Raw genomic sequence first — 5,272 nt, 5'->3', positions numbered from 1 at the left:
CCGGCAAGTCATGTTCTAGCTATTTCCTTCCCACCCTGTCGGTGTCCACTGAAAAAGCAGCAGCGCCCTCTGCTTTTTGTAAAGAGGAGTGAAAAAAGCTTACAGCACCTGGTATTCCCAGGCGGTCTCCCATCCAAGTACTGACCAGGCCCGACCCTGCTTAGCTTCCGAGATCAGGCGAGATCGGGCGTGTTCAGGGTGGTATGGCCGTAAGCAAATATTGTGCCTACCAAAGGTCCTTTTAAAGATACTATATCACCACGCTTTGCTCTTTCGTCTATACAGGGAGCGCCTGCAGATTTCCAGACACACTCACAGCTTTTAAATGTCAAATCAGAATGTACAAAGTGGCTATAAGGATCACAAATGTAGTGCAGTAAAAATATTAATATTTACTGTTGAAATGTAGAATACGTTAGCATAAAATTGAAAAGAAAATGATCGATGAGCTTAGGAATGATGAAAGCCATCATTTAACTGGATTTGTGTCATTTCTATACCGGCAAGTCATGATCTAGCTATATCCTTCCCACCCTGTCGGTGTCCACTGAAAAAGCAGCAGCGCCCTCTGCTTTTTGTAAAGAGGAGTGAAAAAAGCTTACAGCACCTGGTATTCCCAGGCGGTCTCCCATCCAAGTACTGACCAGGCCCGACCCTGCTTAGCTTCCGAGATCAGACGAGATCGGGCGTGTTCAGGGTGGTATGGCCGTAAGCAAATATTGTGCCTACCAAAGGTCCTTTTAAAGATACTATATCACCACGCTTTGCTCTGTCGTCTATACAGGGAGCGCCTGCAGATTTCCAGACACACTCACAGCTTTTAAATGTCAAATCAGAATGTACAAAGTGGCTATAAGGATCACAAATGTAGTGCAGTAAAAATATTAATATTTACTGTTGAAATGTAGAATACGTTAGCATAAAATTGAAAAGAAAATGATCGATGAGCTTAGGAATGATGAAAGCCATCATTTAACTGGATTTGTGTCATTTCTATACCGGCAAGTCATGATCTAGCTATATCCTTCCCACCCTGTCGGTGTCCACTGAAAAAGCAGCAGCGCCCTCTGCTTTTTGTAAAGAGGAGTGAAAAAAGCTTACAGCACCTGGTATTCCCAGGCGGTCTCCCATCCAAGTACTGACCAGGCCCGACCCTGCTTAGCTTCCGAGATCAGACGAGATCGGGCGTGTTCAGGGTGGTATGGCCGTAAGCAAATATTGTGCCTACCAAAGGTCCTTTTAAAGATACTATATCACCACGCTTTGCTCTATCGTCTATACAGGGAGCGCCTGCAGATTTCCAGACACACTCACAGCTTTTAAATGTCAAATCAGAATGTACAAAGTGGCTATAAGGATCACAAATGTAGTGCAGTAAAAATATTAATATTTACTGTTGAAATGTAGAATACGTTAGCATAAAATTGAAAAGAAAATGATCGATGAGCTTAGGAATGATGAAAGCCATCATTTAACTGGATTTGTGTCATTTCTATACCGGCAAGTCATGTTCTAGCTATTTCCTTCCCACCCTGTCGGTGTCCACTGAAAAAGCAGCAGCGCCCTCTGCTTTTTGTAAAGAGGAGTGAAAAAAGCTTACAGCACCTGGTATTCCCAGGCGGTCTCCCATCCAAGTACTGACCAGGCCCGACCCTGCTTAGCTTCCGAGATCAGACGAGATCGGGCGTGTTCAGGGTGGTATGGCCGTAAGCAAATATTGTGCCTACCAAAGGTCCTTTTAAAGATACTATATCACCACGCTTTGCTCTTTCGTCTATACAGGGAGCGCCTGCAGATTTCCAGACACACTCACAGCTTTTAAATGTCAAATCAGAATGTACAAAGTGGCTATAAGGATCACAAATGTAGTGCAGTAAAAATATTAATATTTACTGTTGAAATGTAGAATACGTTAGCATAAAATTGAAAAGAAAATGATCGATGAGCTTAGGAATGATGAAAGCCATCATTTAACTGGATTTGTGTCATTTCTATACCGGCAAGTCATGTTCTAGCTATATCCTTCCCACCCTGTCGGTGTCCACTGAAAAAGCAGCAGCGCCCTCTGCTTTTTGTAAAGAGGAGTGAAAAAAGCTTACAGCACCTGGTATTCCCAGGCGGTCTCCCATCCAAGTACTGACCAGGCCCGACCCTGCTTAGCTTCCGAGATCAGACGAGATCGGGCGTGTTCAGGGTGGTATGGCCGTAAGCAAATATTGTGCCTACCAAAGGTCCTTTTAAAGATACTATATCACCACGCTTTGCTCTTTCGTCTATACAGGGAGCGCCTGCAGATTTCCAGACACACTCACAGCTTTTAAATGTCAAATCAGAATGTACAAAGTGGCTATAAGGATCACAAATGTAGTGCAGTAAAAATATTAATATTTACTGTTGAAATGTAGAATACGTTAGCATAAAATTGAAAAGAAAATGATCGATGAGCTTAGGAATGATGAAAGCCATCATTTAACTGGATTTGTGTCATTTCTATACCGGCAAGTCATGATCTAGCTATATCCTTCCCACCCTGTCGGTGTCCACTGAAAAAGCAGCAGCGCCCTCTGCTTTTTGTAAAGAGGAGTGAAAAAAAGCTTACAGCACCTGGTATTCCCAGGCGGTCTCCCATCCAAGTACTGACCAGGCCCGACCCTGCTTAGCTTCCGAGATCAGACGAGATCGGGCGTGTTCAGGGTGGTATGGCCGTAAGCAAATATTGTGCCTACCAAAGGTCCTTTTAAAGATACTATATCACCACGCTTTGCTCTTTCGTCTATACAGGGAGCGCCTGCAGATTTCCAGACACACTCACAGCTTTTAAATGTCAAATCAGAATGTACAAAGTGGCTATAAGGATCACAAATGTAGTGCAGTAAAAATATTAATATTTACTGTTGAAATGTAGAATACGTTAGCATAAAATTGAAAAGAAAATGATCGATGAGCTTAGGAATGATGAAAGCCATCATTTAACTGGATTTGTGTCATTTCTATACCGGCAAGTCATGATCTAGCTATATCCTTCCCACCCTGTCGGTGTCCACTGAAAAAGCAGCAGCGCCCTCTGCTTTTTGTAAAGAGGAGTGAAAAAAGCTTACAGCACCTGGTATTCCCAGGCGGTCTCCCATCCAAGTACTGACCAGGCCCGACCCTGCTTAGCTTCCGAGATCAGACGAGATCGGGCGTGTTCAGGGTGGTATGGCCGTAAGCAAATATTGTGCCTACCAAAGGTCCTTTTAAAGATACTATATCACCACGCTTTGCTCTGTCGTCTATACAGGGAGCGCCTGCAGATTTCCAGACACACTCACAGCTTTTAAATGTCAAATCAGAATGTACAAAGTGGCTATAAGGATCACAAATGTAGTGCAGTAAAAATATTAATATTTACTGTTGAAATGTAGAATACGTTAGCATAAAATTGAAAAGAAAATGATCGATGAGCTTAGGAATGATGAAAGCCATCATTTAACTGGATTTGTGTCATTTCTATACCGGCAAGTCATGTTCTAGCTATTTCCTTCCCACCCTGTCGGTGTCCACTGAAAAAGCAGCAGCGCCCTCTGCTTTTTGTAAAGAGGAGTGAAAAAAGCTTACAGCACCTGGTATTCCCAGGCGGTCTCCCATCCAAGTACTGACCAGGCCCGACCCTGCTTAGCTTCCGAGATCAGACGAGATCGGGCGTGTTCAGGGTGGTATGGCCGTAAGCAAATATTGTGCCTACCAAAGGGCCTTTTAAAGATACTATATCACCACGCTTTGCTCTTTCGTCTATACAGGGAGCGCCTGCAGATTTCCAGACACACTCACAGCTTTTAAATGTCAAATCAGAATGTACAAAGTGGCTATAAGGATCACAAATGTAGTGCAGTAAAAATATTAATATTTACTGTTGAAATGTAGAATACGTTAGCATAAAATTGAAAAGAAAATGATCGATGAGCTTAGGAATGATGAAAGCCATCATTTAACTGGATTTGTGTCATTTCTATACCGGCAAGTCATGATCTAGCTATATCCTTCCCACCCTGTCGGTGTCCACTGAAAAAGCAGCAGCGCCTCTGCTTTTTGTAAAGAGGAGTGAAAAAAGCTTACAGCACCTGGTATTCCCAGGCGGTCTCCCATCCAAGTACTGACCAGGCCCGACCCTGCTTAGCTTCCGAGATCAGACGAGATCGGGCGTGTTCAGGGTGGTATGGCCGTAAGCAAATATTGTGCCTACCAAAGGTCCTTTTAAAGATACTATATCACCACGCTTTGCTCTGTCGTCTATACAGGGAGCGCCTGCAGATTTCCAGACACACTCACAGCTTTTAAATGTCAAATCAGAATGTACAAAGTGGCTATAAGGATCACAAATGTAGTGCAGTAAAAATATTAATATTTACTGTTGAAATGTAGAATACGTTAGCATAAAATTGAAAAGAAAATGATCGATGAGCTTAGGAATGATGAAAGCCATCATTTAACTGGATTTGTGTCATTTCTATACCGGCAAGTCATGTTCTAGCTATATCCTTCCCACCCTGTCGGTGTCCACTGAAAAAGCAGCAGCGCCCTCTGCTTTTTGTAAAGAGGAGTGAAAAAAAGCTTACAGCACCTGGTATTCCCAGGCGGTCTCCCATCCAAGTACTGACCAGGCCCGACCCTGCTTAGCTTCCGAGATCAGACGAGATCGGGCGTGTTCAGGGTGGTATGGCCGTAAGCAAATATTGTGCCTACCAAAGGTCCTTTTAAAGATACTATATCACCACGCTTTGCTCTTTCGTCTATACAGGGAGCGCCTGCAGATTTCCAGACACACTCACAGCTTTTAAATGTCAAATCAGAATGTACAAAGTGGCTATAAGGATCACAAATGTAGTGCAGTAAAAATATTAATATTTACTGTTGAAATGTAGAATACGTTAGCATAAAATTGAAAAGAAAATGATCGATGAGCTTAGGAATGATGAAAGCCATCATTTAACTGGATTTGTGTCATTTCTATACCGGCAAGTCATGATCTAGCTATATCCTTCCCACCCTGTCGGTGTCCACTGAAAAAGCAGCAGCGCCCTCTGCTTTTTGTAAAGAGGAGTGAAAAAAAGCTTACAGCACCTGGTATTCCCAGGCGGTCTCCCATCCAAGTACTGACCAGGCCCGACCCTGCTTAGCTTCCGAGATCAGACGAGATCGGGCGTGTTCAGGGTGGTATGGCCGTAAGCAAATATTGTGCCTACCAAAGGTCCTTTTAAAGATACTATATCACCACGCTTTGCTCTGTCGTCTA

General features: G+C 43.4%; 11 non-coding genes across 11 annotated transcripts; all 11 read right to left on the bottom strand.

Annotated features, from left to right (window-relative positions):
- Window positions 1–96: 96 nt before the first annotated feature.
- LOC129115979 (5S ribosomal RNA) lies at window positions 97–215 on the bottom strand. The gene has a single exon (XR_008533342.1). It is a non-coding gene; the product is annotated as a 5S ribosomal RNA (ribosomal RNA).
- Window positions 216–595: 380 nt separating this feature from the next.
- LOC129115978 (5S ribosomal RNA) lies at window positions 596–714 on the bottom strand. Its single transcript, XR_008533341.1, has one exon. It is a non-coding gene; the product is annotated as a 5S ribosomal RNA (ribosomal RNA).
- Window positions 715–1,094: 380 nt separating this feature from the next.
- On the bottom strand, window positions 1,095–1,213 carry LOC129115977 (5S ribosomal RNA). The gene has a single exon (XR_008533340.1). It is a non-coding gene; the product is annotated as a 5S ribosomal RNA (ribosomal RNA).
- A 380-nt stretch (window positions 1,214–1,593) lies between these two features.
- On the bottom strand, window positions 1,594–1,712 carry LOC129115976 (5S ribosomal RNA). The gene has a single exon (XR_008533339.1). It is a non-coding gene; the product is annotated as a 5S ribosomal RNA (ribosomal RNA).
- Window positions 1,713–2,092: 380 nt separating this feature from the next.
- LOC129115975 (5S ribosomal RNA) lies at window positions 2,093–2,211 on the bottom strand. The gene has a single exon (XR_008533338.1). It is a non-coding gene; the product is annotated as a 5S ribosomal RNA (ribosomal RNA).
- A 381-nt stretch (window positions 2,212–2,592) lies between these two features.
- On the bottom strand, window positions 2,593–2,711 carry LOC129115974 (5S ribosomal RNA). Its single transcript, XR_008533337.1, has one exon. It is a non-coding gene; the product is annotated as a 5S ribosomal RNA (ribosomal RNA).
- Window positions 2,712–3,091: 380 nt separating this feature from the next.
- LOC129115984 (5S ribosomal RNA) lies at window positions 3,092–3,210 on the bottom strand. The gene has a single exon (XR_008533346.1). It is a non-coding gene; the product is annotated as a 5S ribosomal RNA (ribosomal RNA).
- A 380-nt stretch (window positions 3,211–3,590) lies between these two features.
- On the bottom strand, window positions 3,591–3,709 carry LOC129115982 (5S ribosomal RNA). Its single transcript, XR_008533345.1, has one exon. It is a non-coding gene; the product is annotated as a 5S ribosomal RNA (ribosomal RNA).
- Window positions 3,710–4,088: 379 nt separating this feature from the next.
- Window positions 4,089–4,207, bottom strand: LOC129115981 (5S ribosomal RNA). The gene has a single exon (XR_008533344.1). It is a non-coding gene; the product is annotated as a 5S ribosomal RNA (ribosomal RNA).
- Window positions 4,208–4,588: 381 nt separating this feature from the next.
- Window positions 4,589–4,707, bottom strand: LOC129115980 (5S ribosomal RNA). The gene has a single exon (XR_008533343.1). It is a non-coding gene; the product is annotated as a 5S ribosomal RNA (ribosomal RNA).
- Window positions 4,708–5,088: 381 nt separating this feature from the next.
- LOC129115973 (5S ribosomal RNA) lies at window positions 5,089–5,207 on the bottom strand. The gene has a single exon (XR_008533336.1). It is a non-coding gene; the product is annotated as a 5S ribosomal RNA (ribosomal RNA).
- Window positions 5,208–5,272: the final 65 nt, after the last annotated feature.

Source organism: Anoplopoma fimbria, unplaced genomic scaffold, assembly GCF_027596085.1.
Source record: "Anoplopoma fimbria isolate UVic2021 breed Golden Eagle Sablefish unplaced genomic scaffold, Afim_UVic_2022 Un_contig_7851_pilon_pilon, whole genome shotgun sequence".
In the NCBI taxonomy this organism is placed as follows: Eukaryota; Metazoa; Chordata; class Actinopteri; order Perciformes; family Anoplopomatidae; genus Anoplopoma; species Anoplopoma fimbria.
This window is presented reverse-complemented; position numbering and strand designations above follow the sequence as displayed.